At 37.2% G+C, this 24,187-nt stretch overlaps 2 protein-coding genes across 3 annotated transcripts in view; both read left to right on the forward strand.

Annotated features, from left to right (window-relative positions):
• Positions 1–24,187, forward strand: part of LOC147831238 (uncharacterized) — a 650,544-nt gene that overhangs the window by 320,022 nt on the left and 306,335 nt on the right. The gene's annotated exons all lie outside the window — the stretch shown is intronic.
• Positions 12,330–24,187, forward strand: part of cntn3a.1 (contactin 3a, tandem duplicate 1) — a 193,199-nt gene continuing 181,341 nt past the window's right edge. For both annotated transcript variants that reach the window (XM_087306666.1, XM_087306667.1), the window contains exon 1: positions 12,330–12,655. The gene's annotated coding sequence lies outside the window, so the exon portion shown is untranslated. The remainder of the gene's footprint in view (positions 12,656–24,187) is intronic.

A 24,187-nucleotide genomic window follows, 5' to 3' on the forward strand; every position in this document is an offset into this window, starting at 1 on the left:
TGGAGGCAGCTCATCAGAATTTGCCTGCTGAAGAGCCGATCACTCAGCTCCCAGTTGGAGACTCAGTTGCTGTGGCAGTGGAGACACACGTCTCCGTTCTCTATTCGGGTAACGTTAGTTACATATGTAACCAGGACGTTCCCCTTCATAAGAAAACTTCTACGTGTGTCTGTAATAATGAGGGGAAGTGCTACATATGATAAGCTGGTTAGCGGTTTAGGGAAGACACGGGACCACCTAATAACCGGGAACACACCATGGTAGTAATGCATATGGCATCACCAAGTGGGGATGCACATAACTGGCACTGATCCTCAATATGCGTGTAGACCAGATGGGCGTACCAACTGCACACTGAGCCATGCACTCGACTCCTCCGCTGAGTCGATGCTGGGGACCTCAGAGGAATTCTCTTGCGTTCGCCTGAGAAGGGGAATTTACCAGTAGGATATGCCCTGGCATTGATAAGAGATTTGTGATGGTATCAACTAACTAGTGGGCCAACCTCTGTTTTGATATGGCACTTCCCTTCTGCCGACCACCGTAACAAATAAAGAGCTGTTCACATGATTTTACATCTTGCCTTCGTTCCATGTAAAGGCGCAAAGCGCGAACAGGACAAAGCAGTGAGTGGGCTGAGAATGCCTCCTCCGAAGGCAGCGCTTGCACATTCACCACCTGATCTGTAAATGGGGTGGTAGGAACCTTGGGCACATAGCCAGGTCGGTGTCTCAGGACAACGTGAGAGTAACCGGGTCCGAATTCAAGGCACAATTCGCAGACCGAAAATACCTCCAGGACCTCAACTCTCTTGAATGACAGCAATGCAATCAGCAGAGCTGATACCACTAGTACTATAGAGAGATTTCGAGAGGGCATGAGAGGGGGGCAGGATGAATTTAACCGCCATACACCTCTGAGGAATCGGATGATTAGATCATGCTTCCCGAGCGTGTTGCCATCCACCGCGTCATGATGAGTGGAGATCGCAGCCACATAACCATCAGTGTGATGGGGTGACAGCCTATGTTCCAGCTTATCCTGAAGGAGGGTTAACACAATGCTAATCTGGCAAGTTCGGGGGTCTTCTCTGCGACAAGCACACCACTCAGAGAATAGACTCAACATCAGGGTATAGGCATGCCTCGTAAAAGGTGCTCTAGCCTAAGTGTTGGTTTTAAGTACCGCGGGCGTTAGGTCACATAAGTCTTCCACGCACTGTCTATGGACCATACGTGGAGGTTCCAGAGATCTGGGCGTGGGTGCCATATGGTGCCCTGTCCCTGATAGAGGAGGTCCTCCCTTAGGGGAATGCACCAAGGAGGGGCCAGCGCGAGGAGTGTGAGCTCCGAAACCCAGGTCCGGTTGGGCCAGAGGGGCGCAACAAGCAAGACCTGCACCTCGTCCTCCCTGACTTTGCACAAAAGTTGTGCGATTAGGCTCACTGGGTGAAACGCATAGTTGCGTGTGCCCAATGGCCAGCTGTGAGCCAGTGCATCTGTGCCGAGGGGGCCTCGGTCAGGGAATAAAACAGATGGCAATGTGCGTTCTTGGTAGAAGCAAACAAATCGATCTGGGCTTCCCAGAAGTGCACCCATATCAGCTGGACCGAATCAGGGTGGAGTCTCCACCCTCTTCGGGATACTAGCTGCTGTAAGAGCGCATCTGCTGCACAGTTGAGCTCGCCCGGAATGTAAATGGCACGCAGCGATTTCAGCTGCGTGTGACTCCAAAGGAACAGATGACGAGCGAGTTACACTGCCAACAGCTCTAGGCAGTTGATATGCCAATGCAGGCGGGGTCCGGATCACAAACCTGCAGCTGCTTGCTCATTGCACATGGCCCCCCAGCCTGTGCTAGAGTCATCTGTCATAGCGACAACATGCCTGGATACTAGCCCTAGGGGTACTCTGGCCTGTAGAAAATCCAGATCCATCCAGGGGTCGAGGGTGCGGAGACACAGTGGAGTGAAGCGCACCCGGTGCGTACCCATGTGCCATGCCCATCTGGGGACTCGATCGCGAAGCCAATGCTAAAGTGGTCACATATAAAGCAAACCGAGTGGTGTGACCGTGGCTGCCGATGTCATATGCCCAAGGAGCCTCTAAAAACATTTAAGTGGGACCACTATCTTCCTGTGGAGCTTGTTTACACATGAAAGCATTAGCCTGGTGCACTCCTCGGAGAGGCACACAACCATAGCGACCAAATCCAGCATCAGCCCGAGATAAGAGATCCTCTGCACAGGGCAAAGTTTGCTCTTCTCTCGGTTGATATAAAACCCCAACTGGTCGAGGTGCTAAAGCACTATGCCTCTTTACATAATCAACTGATCACGAGACGAGGCTAGAATGAGCCAGTCGTTGAGCTTAATCAAAACCTGCGGAGAAAAAGAGAGCCTGAAGGAGAGGACTTTGTATTGCCACGCTCGTCCTTCGAATGCAAACCGGAGAAAGACGCGGTGGGGTGGAAGACTGGAGATGTGAAAATATGCACCCCCCCACTCGCAATACAGGGGCGCCCTCTGGGATAACCTTCGTGAAAAGGACACCTCTTTCACCGCAGAGAATTCTGCGGTGAACACCGCAACGGTGTTGCCGAACAGGCCAGCCTGGGATATGGGAGCGTTGAGAAAGCGAGCTTTGTAAACGTCACTCATATCAGCCCAGCTCAGCCAAAGGTGGTGTTCCTGGACCACTAATGTGACCATCGTCTTACCCAGGGCATGAGCAGCCGATTTTGTGGCCATAAGAGCATAATCGGTTGCCGTGTGGAGCTCATGCAGCAAGTCCGGGGGGTGCGGCCCCACGGACAAAGATTGACCACAATAGCACGCTCCAGGGAATCGCCTCATATCCCCTGGCCGCTCCACCATCGAGGGAGGTGAAAGCGGGAGCGCACAAGGACCGGGCAGAAAAAGGTGCCCTCCATGCCTGGGTAAGCTCTCTGTGTACCTCGGGGAAGAAGGGGACAGGGGGTCTGTAAGGCTTCGCCTTTGCCACCATGAAGCACCCGTCTAAGCGGTCCGGCCGCGGTTCTGGTGGACAAGCCATCTCAAGCCCCATGGCCGAAGCAGCCCGGGATAACATGGCTAACATGTCCGATTCCAGATCTGAAACCACACTGACAACCCCGGAGGGTGGCAGAGGGCCCGGCTCTTCCTCAGAGCATGTCAACCCGCCCTCCAATGCAGCGATGGACATTACATACCTGGTGTAATCTAATGAAAGCGCGGCCAGCCCGGAGGATGGACCAGCGCTTACAATCAAAGCAGAAACAGAGCGCACTGACAAAGAGCAAGGGGTCCGTGGGCCCGAAGGTGACGGATTAGCCCCCACTGTAACTCCTCAGCCTGCCCGAGTGCTAACCGCTTGGCGGGGAGCAGCAGGGGTGACTTGCCCTAATAAAAGAGCTCGCCGCGACCTCAGTTGCGCAACAGTCAAGCCATCACAATGCGGGCAAGTAATGTTGGAACCCCAAGCATGTGACGCAATACTCGTGCCTGTCATCAGGGGCGAGGAAACCACCGCATCAAGAAATGCACGGTCGAAACGACATCTTTAAAAAGACGTGCTGCCCGACCGTGTGCTCTCTTAGGAAATTCTGCACTTTGTAGAAACTGGTCATTTACATCACCAGTGAAAAACGCCAAACGGGCGGGAAACCCAGCTCAGCCACCGCTAAAATGTCTTCCTCGCACTGGTGAAGGAAATGCTTTCTTCGATGGAAGTCAGCTCAACAGAAGGGTTCTTGAGTCTCAGATCGGGTCTGAAGCAATAGTTCTGATGAGCTGGCTCCAGCAGCCGACTGATATAGCCCTAATTGGCTCATCAGTTTCAGCTGTGGAGCTAAGCTCCATCAATCCATTTGGCATTTCATTGGCCCATTTTCATATCTTCAGAAGTGATTGGTCGTCTAAAGCACTCCCAAAAGTTTAATACAGACACACATAGGAGTTTCCTTATGAAGTGGAACTTTTATTTTATACTTCACTACATTCCAAAACTTCTTGTCACGGGTAGGTTCACTCACAAACGCACATGTCACAAGATTTATTAAAATGACATTAAAAAGACATTAAAAAAAGTCATATACTTATTTACCAAAAACCACTTACAACAAGAACTGGAACATCAAACCGCAGGCGTTCTGGTGGTGACAATTTAAAACCAGACAAAGAACTTAACAAACTCAGAGGTGTAATTATACAGGACATGATTAAACTGAATACATACAGGGTTGTGACACCGGTGAAACGAATAAACATTAACAAACGGCAGGAAAACAGATCAAGGGAAACACATGATGTAAACAGAAGCACATGGGACATCACATGACACAACAACCACATGAACACAACACAGGCACACCAAACTTGTGACAATAAAATTTTACTTTTTTTCTTTACTAAATTTCCTGAATGAAGCCAAGAAAAGTTATTTTGAAAGGGAAATATTGTCACCCATTCAAAGACAAGATCTTTTATGAACAAGCTGAATTTCTGCACTCATTTGTGAATTAGACTAACATCTGCTCACAACTCACTGATTGATAGGATCCCTTCAGAGTGAGTCTCTGGTAAATAGTTCACTGATTCAAATGATCAGTTCAGAATGAGTTTCCAGTAAATAATTCAAATGATCTATTCAAAGTGAGTCTCCAGTAAATTATTCAAATGATTTGTTTAGGGTGAGTCTCCAGTAAATGATTCACTTATTCAAATTATTTGTTCAGAGTGAGTCTCCAGTAAATTATTTTACTGATTCATGTGATCTGTTCAAAGTGAATCTCCAGTAAATAATTCAAATGATCAGTTCAGAGTGAGTCTCCAGTCAATTATCCACTGATTTAAATGATCTGTTCAGAGTGAGTCTTTAGTAAATTATTCAAATTGTCAGTTCAGCTGAGTCTCAAGTAAATTATTTACTGATTCAAATGACAAATTCAGTGTGAGTATACAACAAATGATTCACTTATTCAAATGATTCGTTCAATATGAGTCTTTAGTAAATTATTTTCTGATTTAAATGATCTGTTCAGAGTGAGACTCCAATAAATGATTCAAATGATCTGTTCAGAAAAGTCTCCAGAAAATGATTCAAATAATCTGTTCAGAGAGTCTCCAGTAAATTATTCACTGATTCAATTTATATATTAAGAGTGAATCACCAGTACATGATTCACTAATTCAAATGATGATCCCTTCAGTGTTAGTTCCCAGCAAATGATTCACTGATTCAAATGATTTTTTCAAAGTGAGTCTCCAGTAAACTATTTGCTGATTCAGATTATCTTTTCAGAGTGACTCTCCAGTAAATGATTCACTGATTTAAATTATCTATTCAGAGTGAGTCTCCAGTAAATGATTCAAATGATCAGTTCAGAGTGGTTCTCCAGTAATTTATTCACTGATTCAAATGATTTATTCAGAGTGAGGGTCCAGTAAATGATTCAAATGATTATGATCAGAGTGAATCTATCTATCTATCTATCTATCTATCTATCTATCTATCTATCTATCTATCTATCTATCTATCTATCTATCTATCTATCTATCTATCTATCTATCTATCTATCTATCTATCTATCTATCTATGCTACCTCTGTCTCTGCAGCACCACAGAAAGACAGATGAGGAAAGAAATCGATGCTGTTGTACAAGGGTTTTATCAGCAGGGGCTGTGGGGTCCCTGCCAGTGAATTATTCAAAGGCAGCAACAGAGGTGCTCTCTGAAGGATGGGTCAGAACTATGAAAGACCTGCCTTATCACCCTGCTTCTCAAACACCACTCCGACCCTCTGATACCTGGATTAAGACCTGCTGGAAGAAAAGAGGCCAAGGTACATATAACAGCAACCTTCGAGACTAAAACAGAGAAAGATTTGACTTGCGGACGGACACCCATCAGTGGAGAAAGATAGAGAGAAGCAAAACTCAGCAGCTAGAAGAAAAACTTTTTTTTCAAATGGTGCAGTGTAACGTTAAGTGTGTGTCTGCTTTTTAATACCGATCACCAGAAGTAATCCTCATGATACCAAATGCAATTCACGCCATATTCATCAAGATAATTATGTTAAATTGAACTGAACTCATTGTCTTCCAGTGCACTCCTCGCCGCTGTCTATTGCTCATTACCTTGAGGAATCATTCAATTTCGAGTGTAATACATGTCACGGAAGCACATTTTTTAAAATAATTGCATAATAATGGATGGTATTGATGATAGTCAGTGATTCATTAGTGGGAATGACCCACTGGACAAAGCACCGGGGACATGACCAGAGCTCAATTTAAAAATACAGTTAAACCTGAGATGAAAATATGACAAGCTATTACAAAATCAAGCTAAAACTGCTAGAAAGAGGCCATTGTCTCTTCATATTATACATCTACACTATAGTTTTGTGTGATTGGTTGAAAAGTGCTATAGCTGCTTTTGCTCTTATGAACAAGAACTTTTTACTTGGAATTGATGGTTTTCACAGTCAATTTCAGATTTGGACTTTTTGGCATGGCGAATGACATGCTGACAGCTTGAAAGAACACCACAATGCTTTTGAAATGGAATGATAGACAGCCAAAGCCTAATTAACAGTATATGGTTGGCATTTGAGTTTATAATGCATACAAACTTAATTTAAGCAACACTATGCAAGTTTCTGTCATGTGGTTGCTAAGTGCAATTGTTTTTATTTATTTATTTATTTTTTCCAATGTCATAAAACTGTTGTTGTGGTTCTCCGTTGATATTTGTTTGGTCATTTGGTTTTTATGATTCAACTTTCGTGCTACGTAGTTAGTATTTTAAGTGTTGTGAAAAGTAATGGCAAAATTACAATGTGGTAATAAATGCTTTACTTTTTCAACCTTTTTGAAATGTGTTGAAAGAACCAAAATTGGAATATGTGTTTATATTGAAAAAATAATCAATACAAATCAAAAGAAACACAATAGATAATGTTTTATTGTATTGTCTGCAATGAAATACAAGTCAAAGTAAATTTAGAAATCACTACTTTCTTTTTTTAATTTGGGTGTTCCATACTGTCCCAACCTTTTTCTGATTTGGGGTTTTTATTCACACAAGTTTAAAACAAACTTGTTTACTTATATATTTAAATAAACATTTTTTCTTTTTAAGTGTAAGTCCATTCACTGCATTCTTAGAATTGAGAAACTGCCTGGTTTGTTTAACTTCACTGGTTTATTTTCTCTTTTTTTCTATTTCAGACTTAAAAACATTAATACTGAAAATCTGATTTATTTGGCAACGTGATGGCGCAGTGGGTAGCACGTTTGCCTCACAGCAAGAAGGTCGCTGGTTCGAGCCTTGGCTGGGTCAGTTGGTGATTCTGTATTGAGTCTGCATGCTCTCCCCGTGTTCATGTGGGTTTCCCTCACAAGTTCAAAGACATATGGTACAGGTAAAATGGGTGTGCTAAAATTGACCGTAGTGTGAATGAGTGTGTTTGTGTTTTGCAGAAATGGGTTGCAGCTGGAAGGGCATCCGCTGCATAAAACATATGCTGGATTAGTTGGAGGTTCATTCCGCTGTGGCAACCACAGATTATTAAGTGACTAAGCCAAAAGAAAATTAATAAATAAATCTGATTTATTTTAGACATTGAACACATAACTATAATCCAAAAATGTTGATACTAATAGGCAAATAATAATAATAATAATAATAATAATAATAATAGTATAGTAATAATAATAATAAGCTGGCTCTTTTGAATAAAAGACATTTATTTATTTATTTATTTATTTATTTATTTATTTATTTATTTATTTATTTTTGTTAAGGAAAGCTTTTTATAAACAACAAAGAAACACCAGAGTTTTGTAAGACTTTTTGGAATGCATAGTTCAGAATCTATATATCACAACATTTTTTATTAATGTAAATAATACTAGTGTCACTATGCAATTTAAAAACCATGAGTGTTGTTTAATCATTTCAAAGAGATAGCTTCGAGGTTCATGAGTCATTAGCAGGCCCACATGGGATCTTTAGAGAGGACTTCACAGAATGTTCTGTAGATTTCCAGAGAATTGTAACACTGTTTATCCACAACCCATTTTTATTTGTTTACAAGCTAGTTCAGCTAACTTGACAAATCTTTCAATCACTGAAACAATGCAGAAATAAAATAGGAAACTTTTTAATATTGATTTATATTGGAATTAGATTGGTCTATTAATAATAAACTGTCTTTAGCTGCAAAGTAGCTATAACAGTATTGAAATGACTTTCCACTGAAAAAAATAAATAAATAGGGGTTTATCCTCTATTTTTTAGCTAATTTAAACTGATATAATAAAAAACAAGATACTTGCCTTAAATACTGTAGATATATTTCAACAGTTCTGTATAAATCAATTCAGAGAACCAGAAAAAAATGCTAATATATTTAGCAAAATAATTATACTTTTTCTACTGAGAAGGTCAAATTGCATTGGATTAAGAAACAATGAACTGAGTAAGAAATCAATGACAATATATAAAATGTATGAAATATGATGTCATTGGTTCAAACTTTTTGTTTTGATACATATGTTTAACGACTTTAAGTAATAAATAAATAAATAAATGAATGAATGAATGAATGAATGAATGAATGAATAAATACATAAATAAATAAATAAATAAACTAAAAGGTTATTTGTTAAAGATTTTTAAGTTTCATATATATTAGTCAATGCATTGATATTTACATTCATGGATTTTAGTTTCAGTCAACTTATTAAATTACTTATTGAGTAAGTTAGTTATTTTTCAGACAAAGTAATTAGAAAAGTAATTTAAATGCAATTTTATGGATGTAATAATCAGATATTTTTACTTTTTATGAAGTATCTTACCCAACACTGATTAAATGAACAGCAAGTAACACTCAATTACATGTAACTTTTTCATGTAATAAAATTACTAAAATGGTATGGTCTTGTAACAAAGTCCTCTCTGACTTCGGGATGAAATGTGGCTTTAACTTTTACACATTTTAACCTTTCAATCTACAGAAAAGAAAATACTTTAAAAACATTCTAATTAGTGACTGAAAATAATAGATGTGATTTTTTTTTTCTACTGCTGATGGTAGCAAAAAATCTTAAAAAATAACGAAGATTTCCAGCACTTGTTCATCTCAGCAGAGCTATCCTGGGTTGTCTAATGGAAGTTTAACAAAATGTGACATTTCACTTCTCTTTAATGAAACATGACACAGTGATTATGCAAGTCTAAATGAAAATGGAAAGGCGCAAAGTTAAGGGACAGCTGCTAAAAGGCTGATACAGTCTTGTGATTTTGATCTCTGATGACATGTTAAATATCTATTCCTGAAACAAAAATTAGGGTGTTTTGCACAGACTTTTTATGTTTTTGTTTTTAGTAAAAAAAAGTTAATCAATAGAAAATAGTTCTAATTACCTTGACTAATGCAATTAAGTCCAATAGAGGACTTTTCCTGCATAAAATAACATTCACAATCCAACATGATGTAAGGATCTGTATCTATGCACACAGTGTTTTAACCCAAAACCAAACCAACCGTTCAATCAGCAGACAGAATCAAAAGCAACCCAGGCTCATTCTGATTATGTAACCCTATATACATTTCTGGAGAGTGCCAAATTTGTCCCAGGAGCTACGTTTATTTGCAGTGTTTTTGTTTGCATGCATCTGCCAGAGGTTCAAACGCTTTTTTTTAGATCTGAAATTTATCTTGCGAGTGCCATTCGCACCTGCTCTACTTGTGTAAATCCACCAGAGGCTGCTGTTGACTGACTGACTGACTGACTGACTGACTGACGGACAGATTGACTGACTGACTGACTGACTGACTGACTGACTGACTGACTGATTGACTGACTGACGGACTGACTGACCAATCCCTCCGCCCTCCTTTTTTCCTAAACCCAACCGATAGTGTTTTAAAAAGCACCGATTCACCAGCAAAAAGGGAGCAAAAAAAGTTTGGCCTTTTATAGAGATACAAGACAGAGTGAATGCAAATGTGTATTGCTTAATCAGCTAACAATTCTCATGCAGGACAATGAGCCCTGGCACACAGCAAAAAGGGTAAAGTAACTCAACTGTAACAAAATAGAATAATAAAATGACAGTCCAAAGTCCTGATCTAAACTTGACATAGTCCTGTGAGAGACTAGTAGTGTTTACGAGAGACAAGTGATGTTTGTAGGAGACTTATACTGTCCTGTGTTAGAATATTGATGTTTGTAGGAGACTAATACTGTTTTGTGAGAGACTAGTTATGTTCTTTGACAGACGAAAATGTACTTTGAGAGACTGTTAATGTCCTGTGATTGACTATAGTGTTGTATGCTAGAAACAAGTGATGTCTTGTGCTAAAGTTTGAAGTAAAAAACATCTGCACTGTATACCCATTTTGGTTGGAACCAGTGGCGCCCCCTGAAAATTTTCTTAGGGGTGGCCAGATGATGCCCCACCAAATAGTGGGATGGCATACACACACACCCACAAACACACACACGCAAAATTAATTCAGTGTAATGTCATTTTATTTGTTCTGGTAATTGAAATAATGTGTTTTTAATTACTTTCATTAATTACTCTTAAAATACTGCAACTTAGTTCTTGAAATAATTCAACAAGTACACTTGCTCAACCCAATATATATATATATATATATATATATATATATATATATATATATATATATATATATATATATATATATATATATATATATATATATATATATATATATATATATATATATATATATATATATATATATATATATATATATATATATTGCGCAATGTGGTGGCACAGTGGGTAGTGCTGTCACCTAACAGCAAGATGGTCATTGGTTCGAGCCTGGGCTGGGTCTGTTGGCATTTTTGTGTGGAGCTTGCATGTTCTCCCCACGTTCGTGTGGGTTTGCTCCGGGTGCTGCGGTTTCCCCCACAGTCCAAAGAAATGCGATACAGGTGAATTAGGTAAGGATGAATGTTTCCCAGAAATGGGTTGCAGCTAGAAGGGCATCTGCACCGTAAAACATGTGCTGGATAAGTTTGCAGTTTATTACTCTGTGGCAATGCGGATTAATAAAGGGACTTAGCCAAAATTAAAATGAATGAAAAATTAAATATATGGTTGTTTATTAAGTGCCTTGGTTAATTAAAACAGTGTTCAACAAGCACAGTACAGCCACAACTAACATCCTTTCACATTTTAAGCAAAAAATATGGTTGCATGGGCATAGAAAATGTCTCATTTTGATCTCAATGGTATAAGAGAATATGTTACAAAAAGGATGCAGACATTTCATTCATTCATTTTCCTTCAGCTTAGACTCTAGTTCAGGGCTCGCCACAGTGGAATGAACTGCCAACTATTCCAGCATATGTTTTACGCAGTGGATGCCCTTCCAGCCGCAACCCAGTATTGAGAAACACCCATACATACTTATTCACACACTCGTACAGCGGCCAATTTAGTTTATTCAATTCACCTATACTGTATGTCTTTGGACTGTTTGGAAAATCGCAGCACCTGGAGGAAAACTGCACGCAGAAATGCCAACTGACCCAGCCGGGACTTGAACCAGTGACCTTCTTGCTGTGTGGCAACAGTGCTTACAACTGAGCCACCGTGCCTCCTGACCTGTGTAATTAAAAAATAAATCCAAAAACCTACAGAGAATCGACAATAATAAAAATGTTTTTCTATAATAATTATTTCACAGTTCAATTGTTTGGGTATTGTTTTATATATATATATATATATATATATATATATATATATATATATATATATATATATATATATATATATATATATATATATATATATATATATTTTATATTATCTTTTGGAACTTGGCCAAATCCATTCAAATTCACACTAATGAATTGAAATGGAGCCAATTCTTCAACTGTGGATTTTGCCTTTTGCCCAGACCCCGGGGGGATTCGCTTTATTTTCTCATTAATTCATGAAGATACTTTAAAATGAATAGGTTTTCTAAATGTATTTTATCTCAGAGCAGAATAGCGCTCAGTTCAGCACCCAATAACAAATCTGCACTTATAGAACAGCTCTCCAACATTAGGGAAACGTTAGACCTGCTATCATGTGTTTTGTTTTTAATCCATTATCGATGGCTCTTCTAACACTTTTTATGACTCAAGAAGTCTTTTTATATCTCCCTCCCACTCTCTTTCCACGGCATGCGGTGTTTTCTTTCATCTGCGCTGATGAAGTGACAGCAGATCAAGTGATGTGAAGTTTGCGTTGCGTCACGGCGGGGATGTGAGTGCGCGCGAGCGGCTCCACACACGTTGACGCGTGGCGCAGTGTGTAGCGGTTCGCGCATTCACCTCTGTCTGTGAGGCTGAACTGAGGATTTTCTCTGCGTAACGCGTTTGCTTTACTTCTCAATTGCTGCCCAGTAATCCAGTGGGGTATCGTCAGCGCGTCTTGTCGCTTCTCTGGGAGTATCTTGGATTTCCAGAGGCTTAAAACAGGAGAAAGAATCCCTCTGTGGCAGTTCCTCTTGTGAAGCGCGCTCGTCTCGTCTCTGGCGTTGTGGAATGGCTGGAGAGATGCTGCTGTTACAGTGGCAGACTCGAAGAGGCTGAAAACTGCGGGAAGTCGAACAGGTAAATGAGTTTGAGACGGAAACAACACAAAACAAACCAAAAACAAACAAAATGTGTAGCAAGTGTTTACTTTTTGAAAAGATAGTACTAGCATGTTGCTTTATTGGATGTAAGAAATGTTTTGTACTGTAAGTCATTGGCGTTTTAGTTTGGGTTAAGTTTATAAGGCTATGTTTGTGAACGCTCCACTTCTTGATACAAACCCCATAAGTAATTTTTTAATATTGTTAGCTTAAAAATGAAGGTTCCAAATTTGAACCAGGTTTTATAGTTTGGTGTTTTACAAAGTACTCTGTACACTCTAGTTCTTTAGAAAACTGATGTAAAGACATAATAATCAAAATATTGTTCTGAAGAGATGAAGACTATATTTCCATATTCAACCATATTTATAACTCAAACTATTGAGGAACCATTATAGTGCAAACTATTATCGTTTGGATTGGGATTACATCTAATTCATTTTGTCATTTCATTAATATTGCATAACTAGTCTACATTTTGACACCATGTATCAAAACTCTCTTTTTCCAGACATTTGTGTGTGTGTCTGTCATGCTGCAACCAATGGACCTCTCTCAATTATCCATCTTTGAATGAATAATATAAAAAACAGGACATACAGAATTGTCTGGAATCTAAACTAGCCTATCTAACAACTAAACACTAAAATCTATTTGTGTAATATCATTTAAAATGGATGATTTCTGGCAAATTATTATTCAGTTTGTGTTTACGATGCCACCTGAGACCTGGCTTGAGGCAAGTTGTCTTTTGGGAAATTGCAATAAATGTGTAATGTTGATGTTAACTGTTCATTTATGTATGCATTTACTTAGTTAACAGAATAGTATGGGTTAATTGAGAAAACTGACTTCCATTTTAGACAAATATTCTAGCAAAATTTCTATTCACTTAGATTTTTTCATTCTTTCCTTTCCTTTTCTTTTTTTAACAATGGACTTGATTTAACACACAGAAGGTATTGAACCGTTCCCCATTCAGTCCAAATGCTTCTTACTCTAGTTATAATAAGGATTATTCAAATGGTGGCATTAAATTTAGCCCCACAATCACATAAGACAATACATCTGATTTGTCCTTAATATGTAAGTTCTCAAAAATCATTTTTACATAATTGCAATACATTTTTTTTCATTAAAATTATATTTTAATAATATTATATTCATATTTGGTTCCACATTTCACATTTTGTTGTTGTTTGTGTGTTTTCAACATGAGATTGCTTATGCAATGCTTATGCAGTGTTTAAATTCCAGAATAAAAATGAGTACTCATTCATACATAGCAATGATTTGCACTAGTGGTAGATGCAGTTTATGCTGCACTCTGCTGGCTTGTCAGAGTATAAAAAAAAACACTGGATGATTTCTCAAGGCATCATTAGGGAAGCCAGATTGTTTGCACACACAGACACAGAGACACACATACTGTATGCATGCACACATATACACACACACAGACCTCTGTGTTGATACAAGTCAAAAGGAAAGAGACAAGGAGGGAGGCTTGTCTTGTGTGACATATTGCATTTTACCCTTCTGCCAGCATTGTCTGTTGAGTCATAAAGAGCTGATGTTTATATGCAGCAGGTTGAGGCTGAGGTGTGAGATGTGGCTCACCTGCTTGCGTATGGTTCACATGTCTGCACCATCAATTTTACAGCCAAATAATACTGTTTTTGTAGGAAACTGCATGATCAGTTTTAGGCTGAGTGTCACAGGTCTGTCTTTAAAGAGGAGCAATAAAGAAACAGTCGGGGTCTCAATTGTGTCACATGATTTCAGATCATCTTTCTGTTTGTATGTAAAACTAAAAATGTGCTTTTACAGTACTTACTTTCCTTAAAACCATCCAAGATGTCTGTCACATTTTTTTTCTTCAGTTTAAACAGAGAGGAAGATTTTTAGCTGAAACTGTGGACCTGGGTGATTTATAAAACACAACTCAGTACACTGGTACACTGGGGTCTTATGACAGTTAAAAGATTGATTTGTTCAGAATTCTGACATTATTGACAACATTATCACCTTTTATCTAAAGCTCCATCAGAGTTCCTGAGCACTATTATGGCAAACTGAAAAATGAATCTCTTGCATGATGAACTGAAAAGATAACATTATCAATTGATATGCTTTACACAAAGTATAATCCGTCTTTCGGATGAGATGTTAAATCGAGGTCCCGACTCTCTGTGGTCGTTAAAAATCCCAGGATGTCCTTCGAAAAGAGTAGGGGTTTAACCCCGGCATCTTGGCCAAATCTGCCCACTGGCCTTTGTCCATCATGGCCTTCTAACCATCCCCATATCCCAATTGGCTTCATCTCTGTCTCCTTTCCACCAATCAGCTGGTGTGTGGTGTGCGGTCTGGCGCAAATCGGCTGCCGTCGCGTCATCCAGGTGGATGCTGCACACTGGTGGTGGATGAGGAGATTCCCCCTATTGTGTGTAAAGCGATTTGAGTGCCCAGAAAAGCGCTATATAAATGTAAGGAATTATTATTATTATTATTAATCCAGCATAAGCTGTAAAAAAGCAATGTTGTAAATAATGTTTGGTTTCATGCAGTTCAAATGTATTGCTTCCTTGCTTGCTTCAAATGACCTCAATGTATAATAGGTACCCAGGTACTAATAAAGCTTTACCTATATATGTTTGTCTACTCTTGACTGAATTTGTTGGTTTTCTGAACCACCAAAGACAATAGTAAAAGAAAAAAATATTCTTAAATGTTGAAGAAAATAGCCACTGGCATCTTAGATCCCATACAGAAGTCTGATTTGTGTCAATATATGCAGATTACATATATGACGTGTTCATATTTGGGATTCACTTACAAAATGTGGTATGTCAAAATATTGCAAAATGGTTATTTGCATATATTTTATCAACCATTGGAATTAGAAATATGTACATATACACTCACTGGCCATTTTATTAGGTTCACCTTACTGATTTGACCCTTTACTAGTTTGTAGTTGGACCCCCTTTTGCCTTCAGAACTGCCTTAATCCTTCATGGCATAGATTCAACAAGGTACTGGAAATATTCCTCTGAGATTTTGGCCCTTAATGGCATGATAGTATCACCTAGTTGCTGCAGATTTGTCAGCTGCACATCCATGATGCGAATCTCCCATTCCACTGCATCCCAAAGGTGCTCTATTGGATTGAGATCTGACCATTTGAGTACAATTAACTCATTGTCATGTTCACGAAACCAGTCTGAGATGTTTTGCGCTTTATGGCATGATGCGTTTTTCTGCTGGAAGTAGCCAGAAGATGCGTACACTGTGGTCATAAAGGAATGGACATGGTCAGCAACAATTCTCAGGTTGGCTGTGGCGTTGACACGATGCACAATTGGTACTAAGCCCAAAGTGTGCCAAGAAAATATCTCCCACACCATTACACCATGAGCCTGTACTGTTGATACAAAGCAAAATGAATCCATGCTTTCATGTTGTTAATGCCCAATCATGACCCTACCATCCAAACATCGAAGCAGAAATCGAGACTTGTCAGAGCAGGCAACATTTTTCCAATCTTCTATTGTCCAATTCTGGTGAGCCTGTGCATTTTGTAGCCTCAGTTTTCTTTTCTTAATCGACAGGAGTAGGACCCAGTGTAGTCTCTGCTGCTGTTGTCCTTCAGCTTCAAGTTTTGATGTGTTGTGTGTTCAGTTGTGCTCTGCTTCATACCTCTGTTGTATTGAGTGGTTATTTGAGTTACTTTTGCATGTTTATTAGCTCGAATCACTCTGGCTATTCTCCTCTGACCTCTGGCATCAACAAGGCATTTGTGCCCAAAAAAGTGCCACTCACTGGATATTTTCTTTTTTTCGGATCATATGTAAGCCCTGGAGATGTGAAAATCCCAGTAAATCAGCAGTTTCTAAAATACTCGGACCAGCCCGTCTGGCACCAACAACCATGCCACGTTCAAAATCACTTATGTGACCTTTCTTCCCCATTCTGATGCTCAGTTTGAACTGCAGCAGATCGTCTTGACCATGTCTGCATACCTAAATGCATTAAGTCGCTGCCATGTGATTGGCTGATCAGAAATTTGCGTTAACGAGCAATTAGACAGGTGTACCTAATAAAGTGGCCGGTCATTGAATGTTGAAATCTTGAGTGAATGTTAAAAGCTTTCATATAAATATGTTCAAATAATATGTTCATGTGCTTATCATTATATCTGTAACACTATATCAGATATATTATACTATATTAGTATTTTAATAATGATGTGTTAATATGTAAATTAAACATTATTATGAACTCATTATGAGTTAATGCATGCGCTAATCATGAACTAACTATAACTACAACATGAATCACTTGTGAGAATAACAGCTATCATGCTAGTGCATGATTTTTTGTTAATGAATGTATTAATTACCACATTAGTTTATGCTTAATTTAACCATGATGAACTTATGATATATTCATGTATAATTATATCATGAGTTTACTTGAAGGGGCACGTCATCTTCAACCCATACTTAACTACTCATTAACTCCTTACGCATGCCTATCTAGTGTGTTTACACTGAATAACAATAGAAAAGTGTTGTCAACATCAATGTAAACAGTTTAAACACAGGAGTTGTGAAGGATCTTAATTATGATGTGCCCCTCTAAGTAAAGTCATGACATGATTATAAATTAACAGATCATGTATTCAGGTTAATTCCATTTATCTTAAACTTAAATGTTAATTAATACATTAATTAACAACATGAACTAACAAGTAATTAAGGTGGCAATTATTTATAGATAACAAACTCATGTTGTAGTTAAAGCTAGTTTATGAATAGCGCATGTTTAGTTTCTCTATTAGTACATCTTTATTCATGTAAAGTTATTGTAAAGGTTTACCATTATATCCATGAACATATGTGTACATATTTATAATTAAAGTGGTTGAAAAAACATGCATGCAAATGGACATTTTTGCAATAATTAGAAATATATGTTGCATAAATTACGTTTTTATATATGTGAAATCTAAATACAAACTCTATATGGGATGGTCTGGAAATGAAATGGAACAATCTATTTAAAAGGATTTCAGCATGCACAAGCAAACATTCCCCATATTTTGCATTTGGAGTCTATAACTCTGCAAGGTATAAAAAATAATACGAGCAAATTTTAAACCTGCTGATCTCCATGTGGTGCTTCATTCAAAATTCAGTCATATCCAGCTAGATAAATCATCAGACTGTGGTTTCTTGGCTCTTTTGGATGCTGAACATTAATTTTTCATCCGCACCCTCTAGATTAGAGTTCAGTCAGAGTGCACAATACCAGCTGGCGTATTTTTACACACTCATCGACTGTGTTACTCTCAAATGTTCATGTCAGCCGAGGTTTAAACAACACCACAGTTTATTTTGCTCTCTGAAGGAAAGTGCTTGCCTATGCTGTAGGTGAATTCATGCTTTGGGTTAACACAGAAGCTCTTCTCAAAGATGGTGTTTGTGGATCAAGTGAAGTCAAGGAAACCAGATAAAAGATTTAAAGTGTTACTTTCTATCCGAGATCGTGCTAGAAATGGGATGAGAGGGTGTGTGTGTGTCTCATCTATGTTTAAAAAGTAGAGTGCACACATACGTTTCATGTGAATTCCATGAACTGCAGAGTGGAGATTCTATTAATACAGATTTCATTGAAAAATTGATGGATTTCTAGACAGATTGTGCCAAGGTCAAGCTCACTGTCGACACTTTCTTTAAAGACAGACACTGCAAGCTTTCCAGAGTCTTAGACTTGTTTTTGCGATGTACAAATGGGAGTTCTTTGCCCTCCCTTTTGTCAGACTGCAGCGCAAATGTGAAAGTCTGCAAATATTCCAGACAGATCTCCTTTTCAAAGCATAAAACATGCCATATTTTCACTTTTATTATGGCATCAAGCTAAATTTAAAGGACAAAGAAATTCTCTGTGGGCTCATTTCAAGCTCCGATTGTTGGCTATGAGTGCACGGTCCGCAGCATTACAGCGAGACATATATTGCATGTCGTCTGCAAAGCTTTGAAATACATCCGCAGGCCATAATGGATGTTCTCCAATCATACAAACAAAGCATATATTTTTAGCCCCAAAAGCACACACGTTTTTAAAGAAGCATTTGATAGTTATGTTGTCATTTTTCAGGTTTAGAGCCATTCATTGATTTTATGTCTCACATTCAATAGGTGGTTAATGATGCGGTTTTCTTGTCCTTTGTGTGAACAGATTTGCAATATGTGGATGGCTAAGTATTATTTAATTTATACAATGGCTCTTGGTCAGTTTATTGGTCAAAATATTATAGTAATATAGTCTTAAAAAAATGAGCAATAGGCATCTCTCTTTCGACAACTGTTGAAAAGGAACCACCCAGCTTACAGGGAATGTTCTCGTAATTTTGGTTAACATTTTCTAAAGGTTATCTCAAAGTTATCAAAAACCATTTAGACATAATGTTTGTAGGATATTTCCTTCATGTTACTCGCAATCAATAAACAACTTTGCCTTTAAAAAAACTTTACTATTGTGTTGTTGTGGGAATGTTTTAAAAACATTAGCCATAAAAACGTTACCATTAAGTTATGAATGAAACGTTCTGAAAACGTTAGGATAAAAACACTATCATTGTGTTTTTTGTTAAAACATTTACCATTTATTAGCATTATAAACCATTTTAACATCAAATTTTTACTAGAACAATGTAATAACATTAGGATAAAAACATTATTAATACTATATGGTTCTCTCAAAGTTATCAAAAAACTGTTTGTGCATAATGTTTGCAGGACGTTTCCTGTAAAAACACTAGCATTAAAAATGTGACCATTAGGTTGTGAAACATTCCAAAAACATTAGGATAAAAAACATTATCATTGTGTTTTTGTTGAAATGTTTTAAAAACGTTAGCATTTGAAACATTAGCATTAAGTAGTTAATGAAATGTTCTTAAAACGTTATAAATGCATAAAAACATTATCATTGTCTTTTTGTTGGAAAGTTTTGCAACCAAGAAACAGAAATGATTTGCAAAGGCAGGTGCTCGAACAAAACAAACACAGTGGCAAAAGATCAAAAGAAAATTGGCACACTGCCACTTTACCTTTCACATTTAACATTTTTGAGATCTAAGGTGGCAGTGTGCCGATTTTCTTTTGATCTTTTGCCACATTGTTGGAGTGTTTAACATTTATTAGCATTAGAAACATTACATTTGAGTTGTTAATAGAACATTCTAAAACCTTAGAATGAAAACGTTATCACTTTGTTGTTTATGGAATATTTTAAAAACACTAGCATTAAGAACGTTACCATTAAGTTGTAAACAGAATATTCTAAAAACTTTAGCATTAAAAAACTTTATTATTATGTTTTTGTTATAATGTTTTAAAAATGTTAGAATTTGAAACACTAGCATTTAATAATTTAATGGAATGTTCTAAAAACATTTAGAACAAAAACTAAATTGTGTTTTTGTTGGTGTGCTATAAAAAACATTAGCATTAAAATATGTAATATTAAGTTGTAAAATGAATGTTACGATAAAAACATTATTGTTGTGTTTTTGTTGGAACATTTAAGAAATATTAGTATTAAAAAACATTACCACTGAGTTGTTAATAAAACATTCTAATAACATTAAGATCAAAGTGTTATCACTGTGTTTTTGATGGAACATTTTAAAAACACAAGCATTAAAAACATTACCATTAAGTTGTAAAGGGACATTCTAAAACTTTAGGATAAAAAAAGTTATCGTTGTCTTTTTGTTGGAATATTTTAAAAACATTAGCATTTGAAATATTACCAATGAATGGTTAATGGAATATTCTGAAAATGTTAGCATAAAAATTTTATCATTGCGTTTTTGTTGGAATATTTAAAAAAATGTAACATTAGGATAAAAACGTTACAATTAAGTTGTGTATGGAACGTTCTAATTATGTTCTTATAACCAAACAATAATGTTTATACAGTGTATAAAAAACTGACATTTTTAACATTCTATTAACATGTAAACAAAATGTTTTTTTAACTTAATGGAAATGTTACAGGATTTATTTTATAATGGGAAGTTGTTAACTGGGCAAGTATTCAAGTAAACAAAGAAACTGAGATGAATAGTAATGCTACAATTACACCTTTTTTTAGGACTCATGTCTATGATAATTATTTACCTCTCAAAAGACTTGATTAGGTTTGTTAGAGATAAAAGGTTATCAACATTTTGGCTTGATACTAGTTTCAATCTGGCACTGTTAAGCATCCAAGCATTTGATTTTTTGCATGGGTGATGAATAAATTCAAATGAGTTGTGCTTCGTAAAACACCTGCTTACTGCTTGACCATTGTGAGGTGAAGCACCATTGAACATTTAGATTTTTAGAGCTTACCACTCTCACATCTGCTGTCTTTGAGTGAAATATATTTAGTGTTGCCATATGGTACTAAAGTTGATGTAAAATACACTTTAAAAAAAATGTCATGGGTACCATAGGCTATAAAATATCACATAAAATTAGAGACAGCTTGCAAAACATTGATCAAAGAATTAACAGAGTAAACCCAAGCTGTTTATATTTATTTGTTTTATTTTACTTCATTGGCTCAGCTGAAGTTCCGAGAGGGGTGATTCAGTTTTGTGACATTTCACTTTTTGTAACACTCTGTTTGACTTTTTTACACATTTAAGACTTGTGTAATATTTTGAGGATATTAGTCAGTTTGATAGAAGTTTTAATTGGCCATTGGGTCACCCTGGGGGACATATAAATCATCATCTAACATTTAGAAAATTTAAATTGAGCCTTGTTTTAGTCAAGCTTATTTAGACATCTTATAGATGTCTAAACAAGCTTGACTAAAACAAGGCTCAATTTATACTGTCAGTTAAAATCTAATGAAAAATAGATCAGTCATCAAATACGCAGGAACAAATGATGCCACATGTAAAGCCTGTCAAATCTGTGTATTTGATGACCCATTTAATTCTGGGCTATTCCTAAACACCTTTTAGATTTTCACTGATAACCCAAATTTAGCCTTGTTTTAGATAAAACAGTATGTTTATGTTGTAAGTATGTCCCTCAGAAGAAGAGGGAAAACTTTTGTCAGTTTTTTTTTTTACGACTCGTAAAACATCTCATGACAAATTGTAACTTTTGCACTATTAGATTTTGACTAATAACGATTTAATGGCTAATTAGTATGAATTTATTTGATGTTATTCATACATTTTAGTATGATTCGCTCATCCGCCAATGATGATTGGTTTTAGGGGTGGGGTTTGGTGTCATGACTAGTGTTGGGGAAAGTTACATTTGAAAGTAATGCATTACAATACAGCGTTACTCCCCCCAAAAAAGTAACTAGTTGCGTTACTTTGCTCCTTTTATGGTAAGGAACGAGTTACGTTAATTTTGAGTTACTTTTGCATTACTTTTTATTGCTTGGCTGAGGCTTGATCTCTTTCAGTTGTTTTTTTCTTTTTTCTTTTTTCTTAGATGAGCTCTGCAATTAGCAATGCACTGTATAACCTACACCTTCATTTACCTTTAAAAAACACATCAAAAAATTATATTTTAGGATAATGTTATTGGAGAATTTCCTAACCCTAGAGCTATACATACATTTTACAGAATAAATAAATTTACGGGAAAATACCGGCAGCTGTGGTTGGCAGATTTTTTTCGCAAAAGATACGAAAGTTTATTCAACTGTTAAAATTTTATAAACTAATACAACGTTCAGTTCACAAAAACGTAGCTTAGTCCATAAAAACGTAAAGTCATTCAGTGCACTAATGTGTTCAAGTGTGTTTCCATTTAGCAAACAGATTTTCAATGCATTAGTAACTACACAGTTACATTTAAACAAAAGAAGATGCAGCATAACATAAAGTACTCTTAGGGCTCTACTTTGACGGTCCATGCGCAAACGCTTTTAGGGCATGTCAGAATCCCCTTTCGCTATTTTAAGGATGCAAAAATCTGCTTTGCGCCGTGGCGCTCGGTTTAAAAGGGTTGAGTTTATTTTCTTAATGAGTTACAGGTGTGTTTTGAGAATAAAACAATCAGAGTCTCATCTCCCATTCCCTTTAAGAGCCAGTTGCGTTGCGTCATCAGTGCATTTGCTATTTACTTGACGACTTTGTAAGTGAATAAACTGAGCGCTTCACTAGCAAGAAAACAGTTGAACAAAGCATCTACAGCGTGAGAATGAGAGATAAATGATCAACTCTTACTTTTGCTCTCGTGGATAGGGAAACCTTGAACGCACAGACATCAATTAGCCTATAAATAATTTATGTTGTTTGTAAAGTGCAAAGATTTGTTTCAAAACTATTTCTAAATTCAGTTCTAATTTCAAGCAAACTAATAAATAAACAACAATAACGAAGTGTGGTCACCTGACACCTGGCAGGTGGACAAATCTAAGGTTTTTTTTAATAAAACAAATATAAATATGGATATAATACATAATACTGCTAATAATGATAACATTATACAAAGCAAATTGAATGATCTGCTGACCGGCTTTGTTCTGGTCTAAAGACCAGACAATTATAGTTTCTCAAAATAGCAATACGCCAAAACACACCTGCTTTTTTAGACCACAACGGTTATGGGCGCACATTTGATACCAAATACATTTGGTATTTAAATAACGTGATGCAACATGTCTACCCGACTCTTGCACCGTGCTGAAACTAGCAAATAACAATTGCGTCATGCCTTGCGTCACATTGCGTTGGCCACCGGGTGTATGATAGGGCCCTTAGTTTATCTTGAACTTGCACACAGAGGCTACTATCCTCCACAATGGTGACACAAAAAAACATTTGACAGTATTTGGCTGTTTTTCTTCTTGATTTTACAGTAAAATACCAGCAGCTGTGGTTGCCAGTAACCTGCTGATTTTAACATTTTACATTTGTAAATTCAATTTACAGAATATTTATGTTAAAAATACATTCCACAGTCTGTATTTTTCATTGAACACATTTAACCCCTTAAATCCCAGAGCAAATTCCTCACTAGTGTCCTCACTACAGAGGGCTGAACACTCAGACAGTGATGAAGTTAATGAGATAATTGAGTGTCTAATTAAAGGTGGATTGAGAATTATTGATAAACAACTGTTAACAGCAGACTCACTGAAGGAAAGAAAAACACAAACTACAGGCAAAACAAAAGATAAAATCAACTGAAAAAAACACTAAATAAAATAATACTAAATAATAAAATAATACTTAATAAAAATAAAACAAATTACACAATAAAAATGTAATTTCTCAATATCTCACAACTCGACAAACACCAGGGGCCTCATGTACGAAGACTTGCGTGGAAATCATACTAAAACATTGCGTACGCACAAAGCTGTAAATGTGCGTACGCAGAAAAAAATTCAGATGTATGAAACACTGCGTACGCCGAATCTCACGCATATTCTTTTGTACATCCGAATGAACGTGAAACTGAGCGCAACATGC

Source organism: Danio rerio, chromosome 23 (genome assembly GCF_052040795.2).
Source record: "Danio rerio strain M-AB ecotype USA chromosome 23, GRCz13ab, whole genome shotgun sequence".
In the NCBI taxonomy this organism is placed as follows: domain Eukaryota; kingdom Metazoa; phylum Chordata; class Actinopteri; order Cypriniformes; family Danionidae; genus Danio; species Danio rerio.